Here is a 22,971-nt window from a genome sequence, read left to right on the forward strand (position 1 = left end):
AGTCTGGCCATAAAAGGAAGTGCAGGAACTGAGCAGCATCCCCCACAATGCACCATAGTCAGCAAGAGAGGTGAGAAAAATGGCTGCCAGCAGCACATGGCAAACAAAACAGGGAAAAAACCCTGACAATGTCCCTTCTGGTTCCTGATCCCTGGCTTGTTCCTGATTCCGCTGATTTTTGTTTTCCTGACCCCGGCTCGTCTGACTAATCGATTTGTCTCCTGACCTGGCTTGTCTGACTACCAGCTCTGGCTTTGACTCCTGGCTTGTCATTTGGCTCTTGGACTCCTTTATTATTTTAATAAAGGTGTGATTAATTTAGCATTTTATGTCTCTGCCAGATTCCTGGAACCCTGACACACACTGAACAAAGGGGTTAATTTAAAGAACTTTATTATTAAATCAGATCTCCTTAATTTATCACTTTCTGTACACACACATGCTTTCTAATATTATATCTGTTTATATAACAATGCCGGATATAATAAAATTCACCAGTCTAGTCGTGGTTTACCACACAGACACTCGCAGGGGCAGCTGTTGTGAAATTCTATAAAAAAAAAAGGGCTCCGAGTCGAGAGATATCTCCCTTAGAAATAACGAGAGCTCCCAGTTACATAAAAGTTCACAATGGAAGACAAATGACAGAGGGAGATCCCGTTGTATGTTTAAACTTTAATTTTATGCCTAATACAAATCAAATTACGTTGTTTTCATTGCCCTGTACCTTAAATTTGTTGCTATTTTCGTATGCATAGATTGTCCTTTCAGAATTATTAGTATTTTGAGTATTTTGAGAAAAGCTTGTAGATCTGTAGGGCGAAATTGATTATAGAATTATGCAGTGATTTCAGAGAAAATGTCATACATGCCAATGGAATCAGTAGCGGACATACTCTACAGAGGGCTCTGGTACAAAAAATTTTTTGGGGACTACCCCAAAAGTAACTCAGTAGGAAGTAACAGTAATAATATACATTCTGCTATGTATAATGATTTTGGTAGATAGGTAGATAGATAGATAGACAGACAGACAGATTCTGCACATGGCTATATATAGACTGGCTGCTATAACCACCCCCCCAATCACTAGGGGCCGGGTTCCATAGCAACTGCTGCACCAATGGTAGTTCCTCCCTGGCATGGAATGCCCATGTTTAGTATATTTTACAAAACAATTAAAGGGCCATGAAACCCACATTTTTTCTTTCATGATTTAGAAAGAGAATGCAATTTTAAACATCTTTCTAATTTACTTATATTATCTAATTTGTTTTATTTTCTTGATATTCTTTGCTGAAAAGCATATATAGATATGCTCAGTAGCTGCTGATTGGTTGCTGCACATAGATGCCTCGTGTGATTGGCTCACCATGTGCATTGCTTTTTCTTCAACTAAGGATATCTAAAAAATGAAGCAAAATAAATAATAGAAGTAAATTGTAATGTTGTTTAAATTTGTATTCTCTATCTGAATCATGAAAGAAAGATTTTGGGTTTAGTGGCCCTTTAAGCTTTGTATTTTTAAGCACACATTTTCTATCTGGTTTTTGCTCATCCAGTGTACTTAAAATGAAGATTTACGCTGTGTATATTTAATATGATTGTTATCAAATATAATTTTTGAGGAACAATTTTGTTCTGATTTTTATGCACCTTAACAATACAGTTTTTTCCTCAGTAGTTTTGTGTGAATAGGTCAGTTATTATTTATTAGTTTTATATGATTTTTAAATTGCGATTTTCATTGTGCACTTTAGTAATGTATGGATCTCCTTCCCATACAAAAATGCAGTATACGGCCCTTAGCAAGACAACCTGTTTTCAGAGTAAAAAGTGGCTTTATATATTTCCACCAGGGAAATAGAAGGACTGGCAAGCAGTCTTATAAAATCTCACCAGCCCAAAGAGCTTTTTAGAATCGGGACCTTTAGAGAGAACAATTGAAAATTAACATTTTTATCACATCTCCTCTAATAACAACTGTAATCTCTTCTGTTGAATATGTTTACACAGCTTTTCTATAGCCTACACTTAAAGGGACATGACGCCCACATTTTTTCTTTCATGATTTAGAAAGAGAATGCAATTTTAAACATCTTTCTAATTAACTTATATTATCTAATTTGTTTTATTCTCTTGATATTCTTTGCTGAAAAGCATATCTAGATATGCTCAGTAGCTGCTGATTGGTTGCTGCACATAGAAGCCTCTTGTGATTAGCTCACCATGTGCATTTCTTTTTCTTCAACTAAGGATATCTAAAAAAGGAAGCAAAATAAATAATAGAAGTAAATTGTAATGTTGTTTAAATTTATATTCTCTATCTGAATCATGAAAGAAAGATTTTGGGTTTAGTGGCCCTTTAAGTACAGAAACTTTCAATATAGATAGAGATACCACAGACAAAAACAGTCATTTCAAATACCAATATAAATATAAAGGAAATATTTGTAAACAATATAGGGCTAGTGAAGGGCTAATTTAGCGTGCGCCCAAAAAGGGGAAAAAGTTTCAATTCGAGGTCACGTTCAGTTTGAGCTTTACTTGTAATGCCAGCACACATTTGCGTACCCCAGTATTACTGAGTAGAGTGCAAATATCACCCTCGCGAAAGAGCAATTACTCCAGCAGGTAAAATGGATCATTAAATATTAAAAGTGACAATATAGTCACTAAGCAAACATGCCAATATGCTCAACATGCCTAGATAAAAATGGCTTTCAGATTGTTTGGCAGCAATGAAATTGGATTGCAATAGGTTTCCTTTTAACTCACAATTGTGTAATCCCATTTGAAAACCTGGTTTTGAAAATGCAGAGAGTGACAATCATGGCAGTATAAGTGTGACTTAGAAACAAACATTAATAGAAAAAAGATTATTCCACGCCACTTCTAGCTGTTGGGGTCCTAACCTCACTTTTCCCTGAGTCCTGGGACTCTACAGCTCACTGGCTAACAGGGACATTATTATTTATTTAAAAAAAACCAACAAAGTACTGTAACACATTTTACAATTTTTTTTTTAGGTGGAACAGACAAAAATTTTAGTATCATGTCCATTTAATACAGAATACTCTAATGAACGGAGCTTTTTTTTGGTGGGGGGGGTCCTTTAAATATCTTCTCTGCTGTAAAAGACATTTCTATTGAGAAATAATAAGGGTTGGAATCACTATAGGTTTAAGTTCGGTCTGGCAGTTTATCAGTTAACAGCACACACATTCAGGATGCACTTTTTGTGCCAGACATCTAGAAATATTAAAATATTGGATTACAAAATAAATGCCTCCTCTAAGCAGAGACATCTTTACTTATCAGGTACATTAGCTTCAATCCTGCAATTTCCAGCTGGGCATAATTCCGCTTCTGTGAGATTTAGTTACAAAATTTTATTGTGAGAGCATAAACTTTCTATTCTCTGTTTAACAGGTAGTGAAGGGAACTAACCTCATGAATATGTAGACTCCAAATCTTGGAGGAAAAAAAAGAGGGCAGTACTGCTCTGATTTCAGCTAAATTTATTAGATTTATTTTTGATTGTAACATTATTTTAAGTCAGTCATGACAATTACCTCAATTATTGGCCAGATCGGGTGTTAGTAAAATAGAGATTGAAACACAAAACCATTCATTTTGAACCCATCTGTCAGTGTGTAATTAATTATAGCTAATATTTCAATGTCATCAACCAATTCAGTCTTCCAAATATAGTTGGGCTTATGACATGATCGCATTCATAGATTTAATTTTCTACAGATTGCACCAAACTAAATACTAACTGATTCCATTCATAATTAAAATTGACCCAGTGTTAACTGATCCTGCTTATCAAATTGACATGGGATTTTGCCAAAAACTATATTATAAAGATAATTTTAAGAAATTAAATTAAATACATTTTTTACAAATTCACCACTGAAACGGTAAATACAGAACACTTAATTGGAACGTGTGGTCTGATATTTATTGTCATGAACCTTTGTTGATAATATTAGTTACTGTATTCCCCCTCTAGAGCTGTAAGCTATCTGTGGGGTCTACAGAACATGTAGTAATATGACACTTAACTTTCTGAAGATAAGAAAGGACCAGATATTTAATATGCTATAAATTCCAATGCATCTACCTCCAGGCATCCTGGAGGTAGATGCATTGGAATTTATAGCATATAAAATATAGCATATCTGTTGTCTAAGATAGTTATTACTCTTGTTATTCATTGTTGAAATGTGGCCCCTTTTCATGGGAGCATACTGAGGCAGGCTCAGGAACTATTATAACATGCAATAGATTGTTGCACTGCACAGACTTCCACATAATGATTTTCCACTAGAGTTGGGGAATCTGGGTAAGTGTATGCAAATTCATTTCACAATCAACTTCTTTTTTGCACCAAAATATACATTTTTGACACAGACTTCCTCATGCCAATATAATGCTGTTCTAGGAAGCTTTGAAGAATACCAGGTAATTGCAGCAAGAGAAAGCATGTGTGGCCAGATGTGTCAGCCTTAACAGGCCTTATCAACCCACAATAGATTTCTTGTTTGATGCATAGTGTATCTTCAAACGTTAGAAAAAAAAGCAAAGTACAACTCCGATTTAGGTGAGGTTTATTGTTATAAAAACAAGCACAATAAATAACTGTTCTTACAGGGTACAACTTCAAAACATATGACACATCTCCCTTGGCAGCGTTCTGCAGCAATATATTTCCCCAACATGAGTGAGCCTTCTCTTGTGCTCGGAACGACAATACCGGAGTCAGTGAGAGTTGCATTCTGGATACAGAAGCCTTTGAAGGACAACACACCTCTTTGCATTTCATCTGTTAAGCTTACAGACTTTCTCAAGACAATATTACATACAAGGTCCTTAAAGTGACATTGTAAAATAGATTTTTCTTTGCATAAATGTTTTGTAGATGATCTATTTATATAGCCCATCTGATAATGTTTATGTAACAATGTATATTTTTGCTTATTTTTAATAACATTGTGCTGATTTTCAGACTCCTGACTAAGTCCTAAAGTATCAGATGTAGACTGAAGTCTACAGATTCCTGCTGCTCCTGTATGTGTAATCTGTCTTTCCTGCTTTACCAGCCCCTTTCACTGGGTGTCCCAGCCTAACCTCATCAACAGTGCTAAACTGGGAGCTTCTAAGTAAGTTTTTACATTGTTTATACTGGATGTTTAGATGAGTAATTGTGCATATTCTTCTTTACAGTAGTGTCTATTACATGCAGGTATATGAAAAGTGATGTACACTGCCCCTATAAAAATTGTATAACCAACCACCTCTAGCATGTATAAAACCAAGTTCTCTTTCAACTGATCGTTACCCACACATTAATAGCAAGAATGTTTAAAACATATAAAACTTTTCCTTGAACTGGGAAAATCACTATTAAAAAATATCCTAAAATATATTAAATCATAAACCTGTATATCAAAACTGACATTTAACACTGAAGATGTGGACTATCTACAAGGTATATCCAGAATATCTCTTACACTCTAAATTGTAGCAACCTCAAAACTTATAATCCAACTTCACATTAGTGAAGATGTCACAAGACATAAACCAAAATATATCCATTACATATACATCTGTATATCAAGATCAACATGCAAATGCCTCAGATATAAACTGTTTAAACAGTATATCCAAAATATTTCTTGCTGTCTTAATTTTAATAACCTATTGATTGACAGAAGGGGAAATTTAGTCAATCACTTGTATTAAGGGTCTATTCATTAAGAGGTGAATGTCGGGTGAATTGAAAAATGTAAATTCCTGCCATTAACCCCTTAATGACCACAATGTACCCTGTATGTCACTGGTCGTTAAGGGCTTTTTCAGAACATAATAGCACAAGTCTAGCAAGAACACGCTATTAATGCCCTCCCTCCAGCAGGCTTTGTGGAATAGAGCAGTCTCAATGCTGGTGGAAAGGCCGTGCTATAAAACAATCAAGTCCCAAAAAAAGGCCAGCGACATACAGGGTACGTCGCTGGTCCTTAAGGGGTTAATTATGCATCACTAAGAGTCAAACTCAGTGAGTAGTTCCTACAAAAAGTCCTGTTAGCTCTGCACATTGCATAGTTAATGCTGTGTACAATTCACCTAAAATAGGAGAACTGCAGGTGAATTGTACACAACATTAACTATGCACTCTGCATTGCTAACTCAGCTCTTTTTGTAGGAGATACTCACTGGGTATGGCCCTTGATAATGAATAGTTAATGAAAGATTTCAAATCACCTACAATTCACCTGCAATTTGTCTCTTGTCCCTTAGGATTTCCTACAAAAATATTTATAAACATGACTTGGAACAATAGGTTCATTACATTTATGATTTTTATTGAAATCTAGTTCTAATTTTCCTTTTAGTGCGTCCCACATATATGCGATAACTTTCACAGCTTTTGCTGTGAACTATCTAGATGTAATATTGGTGTAACATTCAGGTAGAGATTCTTTTGTGTATGGGAAATGCATATGAATAAATAAAAAAATCTATGGTTAAAATTTCTAAAAGAGTGCTGAATTCCCTTACTTTCCAAAAGGAGGCTTAATTGTACCCCTTTCCTTTGTCTTTCTTGTTCTTTGATTAAAATACTAATGATTAAAGGGACAGTCAAGTATAAATTAAACTTTCATTATTCAGATAGGACTTTTAATTTTAATTGTCTTTCCAATTTACTTTTATCATCAAATTTGCTTTTTTCTCTTGGTATTCTTAGTTTAAACTAAACATAGGTAGGCTCATATGCTAATTTCTAAGCGTTTGAGGGCTGCCTCTTATCACATGCTTTTTAAATCTCTTTTCAACACAAAGAGACAGAAAGTACACGTGGGCTATATAGATAACACTGTGTTCAGGCACAGAAAGTTATTTAAGATCTAGCACAATACAATGCTAAATTTAAGACAATAGATAATAAACAGTCACAGTCATGTGATCAGGGGGCTGGAAGAAGGTTCCTAGATACAAGGTAATCACAGAAGTAAAAAGTGTATTAATATAACTGTGTTGGTTGTGCAAAACTGGGGAATGAGTAATAAAGGTAATATCTATCTTTTAAAACAATAACAATTCTATGGTTGACTGTCCCTTTAAGGGTCTGCACCAAAAACCTTGACTAAGGTATTAAGTATAAAAACCATTGTAAATTAATATAATAGGATTAACCCTCTCCCCGCCCATTACGTATGTATATATATATATATATATATATATATATATATATATATATATATATATATATATATATATATATATATATATATATATATATATATATATATATAACAATGTCAAAGGGGGGTAGAAGCACTCCTGGTAATCGTGATGAGGCTGACAGAGATGGAAATAAAATTCAGGCAAAGAGGATACCAAAGAGAAGCTCTGAGAAAGAACAGATAACTCTCTGAGAAAAACACTCAACAAGAACTGCTGGAAACAACGAGGATAAAGAAACAGGAAGAAAGGATGACATTAACTACAACATTTATGTTGGGTAAACAAAGCATTGCAGAAAACTTGCAACACAACTGGCCCCTCTTGATTACTGACACTGACCTACCCTTAAAAAACAAACAGCCACCGAGAATTGGCTTTCGCAGAGGAAGATCGCTTTGTAATCAAGTAATAAAAATGGAACTGAGAAAGTGCTACATGAGTGCAACATGGTTAAAAACCAAACCCGGGGGGTGGAGCCAGCAGTGAGCAGAAGAGGTCGCAGATTTTTAGAGCTCCTACATAACTTCAACTAAATACGATTTAAAACCAGATTTTTGACACACCGAGAACCAATTTCATAGTGGGACTATCTCTACAACTCCCATCTGCAGCTTGGAAGTCACTAAATTTTGTTATTCTGCCAATTCTTGTGGGTTATACTTGGAAATCCTACTCTGGATCTATAGTGACGACGGCCATTTTCCCGCACCCGCAGACACACAGTTACTATGGCTGATACCCACTGGATAGTTGTTGAGATCACTAAACTCCTGACCCACCATCACAACAAGCTTATTGCCGCTTTGGATGAAGCGGTGGAACCGGAGGAGCGGCGCGAGATCCCGATAATACTGTCTCCGGACCAAAACGAGGTAGACACTGATCGGGGGGATGCTTTGGGGCCCCGGCATCCCTCACATATCTTTAGTCTCCCATTTGCTGACCCTGGGACATGTCGGGAGGCTGAGGGGGTCAACATTAAGCTCCTACTTACCAGCACGGTCCTGCAGCTCCACACGGGAGAGGATCTCACTTGCATAGCTGTCTTAGATGATGCCGAGAGACAGGGACCTCGAGGGAACACAAAGGGCCTTGACGCCATTAGCACTAACTGCCTCCCTGTCATTCACTGTGCTTTCTTAATAGGCCTAAAGATAACTCAAGCATCAGAACAGCTCTCTCTGAAATGGGAACAGTGTTGCTTGTTCCGTTCCTCCTGGTTTAAGACCTTTGAGGCTGATAGTGAATGGCTTCATTTCTGCACTGGGAAAGCCGGAATTGGTTAAGTAGCTTTAAAATCACGATCTCCCCATCTAACACAGAACTTATATAATTTGGCTTGATGTGTTGACACCATTCTTGACGGACAAAGTTGAACTGAATAAGGCACGCCATGATATTGAGGACATAACTGACAACAGCAAATGTGACAATATTGCAAGTTTAATATATCAGCAGGTTTGAGAACTATATTAATCCCTCTAAGGACCACAAAGCATTTCTATGTGACTGCCCTTCATGAAGAGATTGCAATGGTTTGAGGCCCATTTGTTTAAATCTGTATGTGTGCCATATAAGTATAGCAGGATAAATTTGTCACTAGGAGGTTCTGCATCCAGAGACATTGGGCAAAATACTGAACTCTAACACTTATATTAAGTTTGCTGGTTATATTTTTCTAGATGTTTGTCTCATTAATATGCTTATTCCCATGTTCTTAAATGGACTAAACAGTATATATCCCATGTTGTTCCATATAGGACTTGTTTATATTTGTTTGCACAAGGTTATGAGGTTAACCCAAGTAGGAAGTAATTTTCAGTCCTGTGTTAGACCGACTTATGTGCTGCACAGGAGTTCAACTGCAGTGGCATTATACCTTTCTACTCATTACTTGAACAGCGAGCTGGATATACAGCTCAGAGATTATCTGCGTTTATATATTGATTGTCAAGTGAGAGGCGTAGGACTTGGGGTGACACACAGCTCTATATGTCTAGATGGATTATGTTTATGTGATGTCATATTATTGTCACTCCAGGCTATTTAATATGTATGGTATTGGTTATGCGCTATTTACTGCCCTATGCCAAGTAACTCCACAGATATAAGATAGCCCATATACCTTAGCTATACACACATAGTTCATTAAATGTTGTCCTGTCCTCTTTGGCTGGGGGCTGAACCTCCTCTACCTACAGTTAATTAACTCTATAATCCCCCAACATAAATATTCTAAGGCTGCTACAAGATAGCATACATATACCTAGCTTATCTAGATCAAGGTTACCCCTTCTGGCACCTTTGTTATTTTATTATATTCAGTGTGCCACCTCTTCCCCCCCATAATGTATCTTCCTAATTGGAAGAGCTACTCAAGCGGTTTAGCTTAATTGTACCGCAACCTTTTATTTTGAAAGTATTATTGTGATATCTTTCTATTTCATCTGTGTTAGCTTTCTTTTTGTTCTATTGAGAGATATGTATTTTGTATCGCTACATTTTTCTGAGATCTACTGGCTAAGATTATATCTCTAAGGGTATATCAGATGTGGAAATAAGATTTGAAAATGTTCTAGTCTCTTAGCAACAAAAAATGAAAAAATTTGGGGTTTACTTTATGTGTGTTTACTATTTATGATATGCAACAAATGAACCCTATATAAAGATATAGTGGTTATTGTAACTTCTTTACTTTTATGTCTTTTATTTGTTGTAATGCATCTATACCTCAATAAAAATATTTAAAAAAACAAAAAAAAACAAACCCGGTTGCTTTCGCTGTCTAGGCTTTACCACCTGTGGGATCTTGACCACAGGGAAAAAATGTAGCCATCCATATTCCAACAAGAAATTTTACATTAAACACAGGGTAACTTGTACTACCAAGTACATTATTTATCTTCTCCACTGTGTGTGTGGCATGATGGTGGACCATCTCAGAACCAGGATGGCCAACCACCGATCTGCTATCAGATCAGCTATAGAAAAAGTTACATCTGACCAACCTGCGGCCAGGCACTTTGCAGAAGCAGGACACAGAGTGTCCGACCTGAAATACATTATAATAGACCATATTTCTCCATTGCCTAGAGGCGGGGATAGAGCCAGGATGCTGTTACAAAGGGAGTCCAGATGGATCTACAACTTAGGGACCATGGCCCCTCGAGGATTAAATGTGCATCTGGACTGGCACTGTTGCCTATAAAATGATATAATTATACTAAAATTATACTAAGGAATAGTTTGCTTGTGACTATACAGTTTTCTAGCAGCTAATGTCTTACCTATTACAGAGGTCTCAGGGATACATTTGAGTTCCATGATATTTCTCTGTTATTCTGTTACCCTATATGTAGCCTAGTTGTCTAACATCTTTTCCATATGCAGTTCAAGGCTAAGTTGATATGATTTCTGTGAGTTCCCTTTACTATGCTGTATATTAGATTTCCCAGTAGACTAGAATAGCGTATTGTGGGTCTTATAAGCACTAAGTTATAGTTTCAGTTAAAGGGACACTAAACGCAATTTTTTTATTTAATGATTCAGATAGAGCATGCAATTTTAAGCAACTTTCTAATTTACTCCTATTATCGATTTTTCTTTGTTCTCTTGCTATATTTATTTAAAAAACAGGAATGTGATGCATAGGAGCCAGCCCATTTTTTATTGAGAACCTGGGTTATGCTTGCTTACTGGTGGGTAAATGTCAGCTTCCAATAAGCAAGCACTATTCATGGTGCTGAACCTATAATGGGCTGGCTGCTAAGATTTACATTAAGATTTACATTCATGATTTTCAAATAAATATAGCAAGAGAACGAAGAAAAATTGATAATAGGAGTCAATTAGAAAGTTGATTAAAATTGCATGCTCTATCTGAATCATGAAAGAAAACATTTGGGTTCAGAGTCCCTTTAAGTTTATAGTTTACAGCTATTACAGGGCAGTTTAAGCTAATGTCTTGCGCATGTCCTATGCTTCTAATGAACTGCTTGTGGTGTTATTTTGTGACAATTTGATACAAATGTTTATGAAACAATATAACAATAAATGTCAAAAAAGAAAATTAGCACATCTAGGCAAGTATCCCCGCATGCTTTTCCCCAGAAATTCTTAATATACAATGTTTCCAATGCACAAAAGAATTTGTGAAAATCTTTTGTGCATTGGGAACATTGTATATTAAGAATTTCTGGGGAAAAGCATGCGGGGATACTTGCCTAGATGTGCTAATTTCCTATGCAAATATTTACATTGATTTAATTTTGAGACATGGAGGATTTTAATTTCAGTTTTTTATCACCCCCCATAATTTTAATGAATTTATATATATATATATATATATATATATATATATATATATATATATATATATATATATATATATATATATATATATATATATATATATATATATATATATATATATACACATATATATGTATTTCTATCTATCTGTTGCTCTTTCTGTCTCGCTATCTAGCTATATTTTATATATACAAAAATTAAATCACCTGTCCCACAATGAATGTGTTTTGAACCAAAATCTTGTCTCCCATACAGTATATACAAGTAACTAAGGTAAAAAGGTACATTTTTGCTTACAGCTATGTAGAGAAAAAAAAGACAGAATTATCATAGTTATGAATTCCCTCAGCCATCAAGTGAGCTGTGATAACATGCTGTTTGATGGTGATTTTTTCCCCATGAATGTTAAATAGCTGGGACTGCACACGCCAAGCGGCTTATCAGCTTCTAATACTGAGTTTTAATGCCTGCCCCTTCTTGAACCATCCATTTTCTAACAACATTAACTAGCAAATTTACATCCAATCTTAATGCTGCTAAAGAGGACAGGAGATTTGGAGTAAATGACAGCAGTGTAATGAGGGGGCTTTCTTTTCCCCAGCCTTTTCTATCAACGACGGATGCTCTGCTCAATTGTCTGACAGATTATGCGCAAGGGCTTTACCTGAACCTTTCTCCAGCTGGAATTCAACTAACTGCTGCTTTTGTGAACTAAATACACGTAAATATTTTCAAGAAGGGCTTAGCATTGTGTCCATGGATAGAGATGAAGGATTGGGGAGGCCAATGGGAAGTAAGAATTCCCTTTTCAATCATTTAGCTTTTTCAACCAATAGATAAAAGTATATATAAAAAGTTGTTCTGTTCTGTTTCATACTTGGAGGACAATTATGTGTAAAAATGTAATCTCCCCCCCTCCCCCCCATTGTGTTCAGTACTAATTGCTTTATTCTTCAATACTTTAAAGCAACATAAAAGTGCAAAATTGTGTTGGAGCCTTTTATTATTGCTTGTTTAACCCTTGCACACACATACTTAAAGTTAGCTCCAGAGCAGCAGATGCACCTATCTGATGAGCCAATGACACGAGGCATATGTGTGCAACCTCCAATCCCCAGCTAGATCCCATTAATGCAGTATAGGTATGATTTTCATCTAAGGATACAAAGAGAATAAAGTAAACTGAAAAAAATCTTAAACGTGCCTCTATCTGAGCAATGGCAGTGTAATTTTGAGTTTCATGTCCCTTGAAATGGTCATAATTCTATTTTTCTGTTTTTCCTATAAAGAGAATATTTTGAAAGGTCTGTTGGAGTTTCCTCTGTCTGATCATGAGCAATAGATACTTAGATATCAGTTATAAACAAATCTAAATCCTTCATTTTAAACTTACAGTTTTTACATAACTTTTTTTCAAATAAAAAAGAAAAAAATATTTAAAATGTTTAACTAATGTCCATTCATATGATAGAAAAAAAACTTTAAATAATTGCTGATTAGTAGAGTAATTTAAAGGGAAAGAAAGATTAAAATTGAAGTCTGCATGGGTGTATTTACATTTTGAATTGTAACATTTTTGTTACCATTATTCAGTGGCATACTCACATATGCAATCCGTGCCCCATATACCATATTTCTTGCAAACTTAAAGCGACAGTCAACACCAGAATTTTTGTCGTTTTAAAAGATAGATAATCCCTTTATTACCCATTCCCCAGTTTTGCTGGGGAATGGGTAATATTCTTTGTTATATTAATATATGTTTTACCTCTGTGATTAACTTGCATCTAAGCATCTTCCGACAGGCCTCTGATTACATGACATTTTATTTATTATCTATTGACTTTCATTTTAGCCAATTAGTGCAGTGTCTGCCACAATCCACGGGCGTGATCACAATGCTATCTATATGGTTTACATAAACTAGCTCTCCCCTACTGTGAAAAGCAAATAAAAAAGCATGTGATAAGAGGCGGCCTTCATGGACTTAGAAATTATCATATGAGCCTTCCTAGGTTTAGCTTTCAACTAAGAATACCAAGAGAACAAAGCAAAATTGGTGATAAAAGTACATTGGAAAATAGTTTAAAATTACATGCCCTATCTGAAACATGAAAGTTTTTTTGGACTTGACTGTCCCTTTAAAGGTGTGTCAAAATATGCAAAATATGTATTACTCTAATAGAAAAACACGTTTACAAAAACAGAGGCAATTGTATACACTGAAATGAGAGTAATCTGTTTGATATTGGCTGCAGTGCGCACTGCTCCCTGCTAACTTCTCTCTCCCCAGTGCAGTTTCCCTTTCTAGAAGCTCCATCACTTTCTATATGAGACATCTCACAATTAACTGTGACAGACTCTCTTTTTCAGATAATCCCATGAGGGCAGCACTTATTAACCTCTGGCCCAGTGACGTTTTGATCATTGGGCACCTAGAGATTCAGCAGTGGCTTGTATGACACAAATGAAGTCCTCACTGACACACAAGACACACTACTGCCAGCTCTCTGAGCAGACATAGGGCTAGATTTATCAAAGTCATTCTATAATCACACTCAAAATAACTCATACGCATTGATCCCCATATTCAGTAAACCTTTAATTGCGCAAATCTGAAATAAAGCTGTTCGCCTTCACCTAGGCGCATGGTGCGCTCCCGACAGTGCTAATACACTTTGCTTACAGACGTAATTTTAGATGCAGACATAGAAATACGACTTGTTTGGAATTCATCATTGCTTTGCACCGATAGGGAACTGAAATTTCAGCTTCAATTGCGTGTTGTATATCTCGCCATACAGACTGAGGAGAACACCGTTATAATACATACTTTTACATCTTGTAATGCAGTACTTTCTTTTTTTAACTAATTTTTCAAAGGCTCAACGACAAAAAGAGACTGTTATTGCAAGAAATTTGCGCTTCCACGGGCGCATATGGGTACCAACAGTTTTATATATATATATATATATCGATATATTGATATATTTATTTTTGTGATCTTCAATTATCAACATATGGCAAAAACAGCACAGAAACATTATATAATATATATAAGCTAAATAGTTACCTAAAAAACGCTTTTGTAATAATCAAAACATTGCGGCGTAAATATTTATAGGGATGTACTGTGATAAATAGGGAGTAAATGCTTTTGCCGACAGGCGAAATTTATCATTATTACGCCCCAGCTCGCCTGCGCAAAGTTACGTCTATTTTTGTGATAAATTCAGGCGCACATGTGCGCTTCTCCGGAGGTGAGCTGGGGCGCAGTTACAGGCGAAGCACATACAGAGTTCGCCTAGCCTTTGATAAATCTAGAACTTTATGTTTGAATCTGGATCCTCTAGTCACAGGTAGCATATGTGCATATGGCACTTAAACAGTAATAACTTTAGTGCAAGTATTTTGCACATTAGTGCTTTGGGGGTTTTCTTATCAGCCAATGAGTACCAATGAAGTATGGAAGCCATTATGACATTTTAGTGACAGTATCCCACAGCTGTCCTCATTATGTGAGACAGTCTGCATAAATGCTGCTGGCTTCTCTCCCACTGCAAGCCCTAAAAACATCTAATTTAGCTGTTGTACAACTATTTTTACATACTTATGATGATGATTGAAGAAGATAAAAGTCCATAGAGTTTAACCTGTACAAATCCTACTTAAACGGATACGGAACCCACATTTTTTCTTTTGTGATTCAGACAGAGCATGCAATTTTAAGCAACAATCAGTTAGATTACGAGTTTTGAGCGCTATAGGGGAATTAAAGACCGCCACAAAAGCAGCGTTATTTCACCTCCCTATAGTGCTGCTATTACAAGTTTACAAAAAGCAGGCTTGTGCAGGCAATATGGTGGCGTTGAGCTCCATACCTCACCGAAATACAAGCGCTGCTTTGAGGTGCTCGTGCACGATTTCCTCATAGAAATCAATGGGGAGAGCCGGGAAAAAAGAAGCCTAACACCTGCGATCGCGGAAACAAAAGCTCCGTAACGCAGCCCCATTGATGTCTATGGGGAAAGAAAAAGTTAACATAAACCCGTCTAAACACCCCTAATTTGCTGCCCCTAACATCGCCACCACCTACATTACAGTTATTAACCCATAATATACCGCTCTTAACATCGCCGCCACCTAAATAAAACTATTAACCCCTAATCTGCCACCCTTAACATCGCCGCCACCTACACTATAGTTATTAACCCCTAATCTGCCGCCCTCAATGTCGCCACCACTATACTAAAGTTATTAACCCCTAAACCTCTGGCCTCCAACATAACTAACACTATATAAATATATTAATCCCTAAACCTAACCCTAACGTAACCCTAAGCATAAGTCTAACCCTAACCCCCCTAACTTAAATATAATTAAAATAAAGATAAATAAACCTTACAATTATTAACTAAATAATTCCTATTTAAAACTAAATACATACTTACCTGTAAAATAAAACCTAAGCTAGCTACAATATAACTAATAGTTACATTGTAGCTATCTTAGGTTTTATTTTTATTTCACAGGTAAGTTTGTATTTATTTTAACTAGGTAGACTAGATATTAAATAGTTATTAACTATTTAATAACTACCTAGCAAAAATAAATACAAAGTTACCTGTAAAATAAAACCTAACCTGCCATACACTAAAAACTAACATTACAATAAAATAAAATAAATTCAATTATTAAAATACAATTTTCTAAATTTAAAAAAAAAATAAACACTAAATTACAAAAAATAAAAAAACACATTATCAAAAATAAAAATTAATTACTCCTAATCTAATAGCCCTATCAAAATAAAAAAGCCCCCCCAAAATAAAAAATACCCTATCCTACACTAAACTGCCAATGGCCCAAAAAAGGGACTTTTGTGGGGCATTGCCCCAAAGAAATCAGCTCTTTTACCTGTAAAAAAAAATACAACCCCCCCCAACAGTAAAACCCACCACCCAACCCCCCCAAATAAAAAACTATCTAAATAAACCTAAGCTAACCATTGCCCTGAAAAGGGCATTTGTATGGGCATTGACCTTAAAAGGGCATTTAGCTCTTTTACGGTGCCCAAGCCCTACACTAAAAATAAAACCCACCAAATAAACCCTTAAAAAAACTAACACTAACCCCCGACAATCCACTTACAGTTTTCAAAGACCGGACATCCATCCTCATCCAAGCCGGCAGAAGTCCTCATCGAAGCCGGCAGAAGTCTTCATCCAAGCGGCCAGAAGTCTTCATCCAAGCGGCCAGAAGTCTTCATCCAAGCGGCCAGAAGTCTTTATCCAGACGGCATCTTCTATCTTCATCCATTCGGCGCGGAGCAGGTCCATCTTCAAGACATCCGGCCCGGAGCATCTTCTTCTTCCGATAGTCGCTGTAAAATGAAGTTTCCTTTAAGTGACGTCATCCAAGTTTGCGTTGCTTATAATTCCGATTGGCTGATATCAGCCAATAGGAATTAAAGGGGAAAAAATCCTATTGCCTGATCCAATCAGCCAATAGGATTGAGCTCGCATTCTATTGGCTATTATTTTTTGTAATTTACTGTTTTGTTTTGTTTTTGTAATTTAGAAAATTGTATTTTAGTAATTTAATTTATTTTATTTTATTTTATTGTAATGTTAGTTTTTAATGTAAGGCAGGTTAGGTTTATTTTACAGGTAACTTTGTATTTATTTTAGGTAGGTAGTTATTAAATAGTTAATAACTATTTCCTAACTAGTCTACCTAGTTAAAATAAATACAAACTTACCTGTGAAATAAATATAAAACCTAAGATAGCTACAATATAACTATTGTAGCTAGCTTAGGTTTTTTTTTTTTTACAGGTAAGTATGTATTTAGTTTTAAATAGGAATTATGTAGGTAATAATTGTAAGTTTTATTTAGCTTTATTTTAATTATATTTGTTAGGGGGTGTTAGGGTTAGGGTTAGACTTATGCTTAGGGTTATGTTAGGGTTAGGTTTAGGGGTTAATATATTTATGTAGTGATGTGGAAGGCCAGAGGTTATGGGGTTAATAGTTTAATTTAGTATATTTCGTTGTGGGGGGCTTGCGGTTTAGTGGTTAATAGGTTTATTATAGCAGCGGTGTGGGCGGACAGCAGATTAGGGGTTAATAATATTTAAGTAGTGTTTGCGATGCGGGAGGGCGGCGGTTTAGGGGTTAATAGGTTTATTATAGGGGTGAGGATGTCGGGGAGCAGCAGAAGAGGGGTTAATACGTTTTAATAGTGGCGGCGATGTCCAGAGCTTCAGATTAGGGGTTAATAATTTTATTTTAGCATTTGTGATGCGGGAGGGCCTCGGTTTAGGGGTTAATAGGTAGTTTATGGGTGTTAGTGTACTTTTTAACACTTTAGTTATGAGTTTTATGCTACAGCTTTGTAACGTAAAACTCAACTACTGAGTTTAGATGTCGGTACGGATCTTGTCGATTATAGAGTGTACCGCTCACTTTTTGGCCTCCCAAGCAAACTCGTAATACCGGCGCTATGGAAGTCCCATTGAAAAAGGACTTTTATAAAAGTGTGGTACTAACGTTGCGTGACGGCCAAAAAGGTTTGCGGTACACCTATACCTATAAGACTTGAAATAGCGGTGTTAGGGAAAAAGCAGCGTTATAAAGCATAACAATGCTTTTTCACTCACAACGTCAAACTCGTAATCTAGCTGTTTGTAATTTACTCCGATTATCAATGTTCTTCATTCTCTTGGTGTCTTTATTTGAAAAGCAGGAATGTAAGCTGAGGAGCCAGCCCATTTTTGGCTCAGAACCCTGGGTAGCACTTGCTGTTTGGTGGCAACATTTAGCCACTAATCAGTAAGCACTACCCAGGTGCTTAACCAAAAATGGGCCGGCTCCTAAGCTTACATTCTTGCTTTTTCAAATAAAGATACCAAGACAATGAAGAAAAATTGCTATTGCTATAATATGAGTAAATTATAAAGTTGCTTAAAATTGCATGCTCTATCTGAATCAATAACATATAATTTTGACTAGACTATCCCTTTAACCTCAGTCTCAAACAATTGCCTTAGAATAAACAGAGCTTTCACCATCTATATATATGGGCTTTGAATATATTTATATAAAGTAATCATTTAACCTCTCAATTGCCTTTTTTTCTGGAGAAACAGATCCAGTTTGGTTAACCTCTCCTCATAGTCTAAATCGTTCATTCCCCTTTCTAGTTTTGTGGCCCTTAGCTTGTTATCAAAAAGTACACCTTAATCCCTTTTCTTCTCTGTTTTGTTTAGTCTAGTCCCATTTAATTAATAGGTTACCTTACCTATACCAGTATTAAATCTCATTTTCCATTAACCAGCCCATTCTTCCAATTTATGTAAATCCCTTGCAAAGCAATTACATCCTGTACTGACCTAATCACCTTAAACAACTTTGTATCATCTGCAAAAATAGAGATGTTGTTATTTAATCCTTCCTCCAAGGTATTAATAAAAATATTAAAAAGAACAAGGCCCAGTACTGATCCCTGGGGGACTCCACTAATTACCTTTATCCAATCTGAGTATGATCCATTAACTACCATTCATTGCTTTTATCCAGTGATTTATTAATGAGCTACCATTTTTTGGGTATTCATAGTCTCTTGATTTTGTACAATTATCTCTCATGTGGCACTGTATCAAAAACCTTTGCAGTTTTTTTTTTTTTAAGTACGATTAACTCAATGTATAGGATACAAAAAAATACCCCTACAACATTCTAACTGTACTTACCCGTTACACAAATAACCTTATTGCAGCTGCCCAACCCCATCCACTTTAACCCTTTACACTGAAAACCATCCTAACTGTGCCCCTAGCGAATGTATTGGAATAAAATTAAGTTGTGTAGCATGCAGATATAGTAACAAGAAAGACACTATTGTATCCACAACAAGGAAATATGAATATAAAATTAAAGACATCATAAGGTGTAGGGATAAAGGTGTAATTTATCTTATACAATGTCCATGTAAAAAGCAATATTTGGGACAAACCCAGAGGTTACTAAAGGATAGATTGAGAGAACACATGACAAATATAAAAAAATTGATTTGAGGAACATTTAGTATCCAAACACATTAAAGAAGTACATAATTTTATTGAAAAGACTTATTTTGGGGTATAAAAAAGATATATAAAGATAAAAAGGGGGGGATTATGAAAAGAAAATGCTATATTATGAGGATGAACAAATGTATAATTTTGGTTCCCTTGCCCCAAAAGTTTTTAATGCTGAGCTTGATCTGAATCCCTTTCTACAAGACTAACTAGTTTAAGTTGTAATTTTATAATACGATATTACACTGTCACTTTAATACCTAGCACATTGAGATGCTTATGTAGATACTGATAAGCCATTTACTATAGAATACATATGTTTTAGATATTTCTGTGTGTTCTTTATGTACTTATAGATGTATAGATATTTAATATATATTAGATTTTTATGTATTAATACACTTTTTTTTAATTTCACTGTATATATATATTTATTTTGTCACATTGAGTTTATATTGTTGATATGTAAACACAAGATATAACTCCATTTCTATATAACCTGTTTTTTATACTACTAGTTTCTTTATATGAATATGAAAGCCTATATTTTGATACCGGTAGTTATATTTGTATAACTTAAAGAAATTAGTTGTAATGATCAGCAATTCGATTGCTGTTTCTTTAGTCTGATTATGAGTATTCTCTGGTAAATAGTTTGTATGTATCATGTGATTAAGTATGTCTGCTAGAGAGGAGACAGAGTCTTAATCACCTGGATTAATGTAGCCCGGAATATTCACCTCAAAATTATAAGAAGTAAGATCAGGTGAATTATATCTGGGTCTAGAGATAAGTTTGTACTATGTAAACTTTTAGATAATAAGTAGCAGTTTATATAGGTTTGTGACAGATAAGTGAGGTCCCCTTTAAGGTAATACTGTGCCTTTAAATAATACACCTTGCGGTAAAGATAAGTTCACAGTGTGGAGTATAATGTTTCAGCTTGCTGGCCCTTTAAATAATACACCTTGTGGTAAAGATAAATTCACAGTGTTAAGTTTACTGTTTCAGCTTGCTGGCCCTTTAAATAATACACCTTGTGGTAAAGATAAGTTCACAGTGTTACGTTTACTGTTTCAGCTTGCTGGGCCTTTAAATAATACACCTTGCAGTAAAGATTTGTAAGCAGTGTTAAGAATACTGTATCAGCTTGCTGTGCTGTTAAACATTACACCATACGGTAAAGATAAGTTCACAGTCTTAACGGCAATGCTAACACTTGTATACGGAACCTGGCTCTAGCAGCTGTGTGCGTGCAGCTTCTCTGATCCTCTCTGCAGATTGCGGCCTGTGTCTGTTAAGCTGGAAGTTGTTAGTGCGGCGTGCGTGCTGCAGTTGCAACAGGTGACTTCTGCTTTAGATGAGAAGTAGCTTCAGTTGAAGGAGACAGAGCTAATCACAGAACAAGTGATACTCTGTTTTAGACAAGTAACAAGAAAGGCTGGAGAGTGAGTGGGTATCAACCTTCAATAAACCAGCAAAGGTGTATGGGAAATGGAAAGCTTTTAAAGGAAAAGAGAGCCAGATAATTGATTCTTAAGGTGGTATGTGAGATGTAGTAACATAAGTTAAGGTGGAACTGAGGAGTTCATGACACATCCCCCCCTCAAAAGAACCTCAAGGAGGTTTCAAGGCGCTGGACGATCAGGATGCCTACGGTGGAACACAGACACCAGACGGGGAGCCGATAGATTGGATGCCGGCTCCCAGGAATCCTCAGATGAGTCATACCCCGACCAGCGGACAAGGTATTGGAGTTCACCGTGATACCTTCGGGAGTCGACTATAGAATGTACTTCGTATTCGGGGTCAGGTGTAGGAGATTCCGGAGGAGATGGAGAGACATGGGTAGAGGGATCACAGGGTTTGACAAGTGACACATGAAATGTGGGATGTATACGGTAAGTTGCTGGGAGTTGTAGGGTAACAGTGACAGGGTTGCTTATAGCCACTATCGGGAAGGGTCCCACAAACAGTTTATTGAATTTCCTACAGGGTGTAGGTAATTTAAGATTTTTGGTGGCGAGCCAAACTAAGTCACCCACTTTGTAGGCGGGTTGGGGACGATGGCGTAGGTCGTAGTATCATTTCTGGGTGGCTTGTGCTTGCTTGATGTTCTCTTGTATGACAGTATAGGTCTGTTTAATGGAGTTGACCAAGTCATTTACTTGTGGACAGGGACTGTTTGCAGGAGGTAGCGGGTGAAAACGAGGGTGCCTTCCTGAGTTGACATAAAAGGGTGAAAATCCTGTGGATGAATTAGTAGTGTTATTGAAAGAAAATTCAGCCTGGGGAAGGAGCGAAGCCCAAGAGTCGTGTTTATGGGAGCAAAAACATCTCAGGTATTGCTCCAACCATTGGTTGGTACGTTCACATAGCCCATTTGTTTGCGGGTGGTACGATGTAGTCAGGTGTTGCTGAATGCCAAGAGATTGACATAGGGATCTCCTAAACTTGGATGTAAATTGCGACCCTCTGTCACTGAGTACAGATACTGGAAGGCCATGCAGTCGAACAATCTCTTTGATAAATAGATCTGCAGTCTGCTGTGCTGTAGGAAGTGAAGCTGTAGGAATGAAGTGGGCCATTCTAGAGAACAGGTCAACTACGACAAAGATGACAGTCATGCCACAGGAGCTTGGAAGATCAACGATAAAATCCATAGAGACGTATGCCCACGGATAGTCTGGTAAGGGTATGTTTTGCAATAGGCCCAGAGGGAGTTGATGAGATGGTTTACAGGTTTGACAGGTGGAACAGGAACTTATATATTGTTTTACTGAGTGTCTCATAGAAGGCCACCAGAAGTGCCTTTGTAGAAGGTCATAGGTCTTATGTATTCCCAAATGACCAGCTAAGGAGGAATCATGAGTTATAGATAACACTTTTGTCCGGAGAGATGGTGGTATGTAATATCTTGACTTATTACAGAGGATACCGTTTTGATCAGGGGTGAGAGGGTAAGTAGCCTTTGTTGTATCCAGTTGTTGTTGGTTCTTTAATTCAGTGCTATCAGGTGAGAGTACACCAATTATGGATGTAACGGGAACTATTGTTGAGTTGGGATGAGCAGTGGAAGGCTTAATATCTTTTCGAGACAGAGCGTCCGCCTTACCGTTTCTTGAACCAGGTCGATATGTGATGGTGAAATTGAATCGTGAAAAGTACAAGCTCCACCTGAGCTGACGAGCTGACAAAGTACGACTAGTTTGAAGATATTGTAGGTTTTTATGGTCCATATAAATTACTATTGGATGTTCTGCGCCCTCCAGCAAATGTCTCCACTGGTCAAATGAAGTCTTAATTGCGAGAAGCTCCTTTTCCCC

General features: G+C 36.4%; 1 long non-coding RNA gene across 1 annotated transcript in view; it reads left to right on the forward strand.

Moving 5' to 3' along the window:
- Positions 1 to 4,690, forward strand: part of LOC128639622 (uncharacterized) — an 87,949-nt gene extending 83,259 nt beyond the window's left edge. The window contains exon 3 of the long non-coding RNA XR_008399233.1: positions 4,660 to 4,690. This is a non-coding gene — a long non-coding RNA (uncharacterized LOC128639622). The remainder of the gene's footprint in view (positions 1 to 4,659) is intronic.
- The last annotated feature ends 18,281 nt before the right edge of the window (positions 4,691 to 22,971 follow it).

The sequence above is a fragment of the Bombina bombina genome, chromosome 9 (assembly GCF_027579735.1).
Source record: "Bombina bombina isolate aBomBom1 chromosome 9, aBomBom1.pri, whole genome shotgun sequence".
In the NCBI taxonomy this organism is placed as follows: Eukaryota; Metazoa; Chordata; class Amphibia; order Anura; family Bombinatoridae; genus Bombina; species Bombina bombina.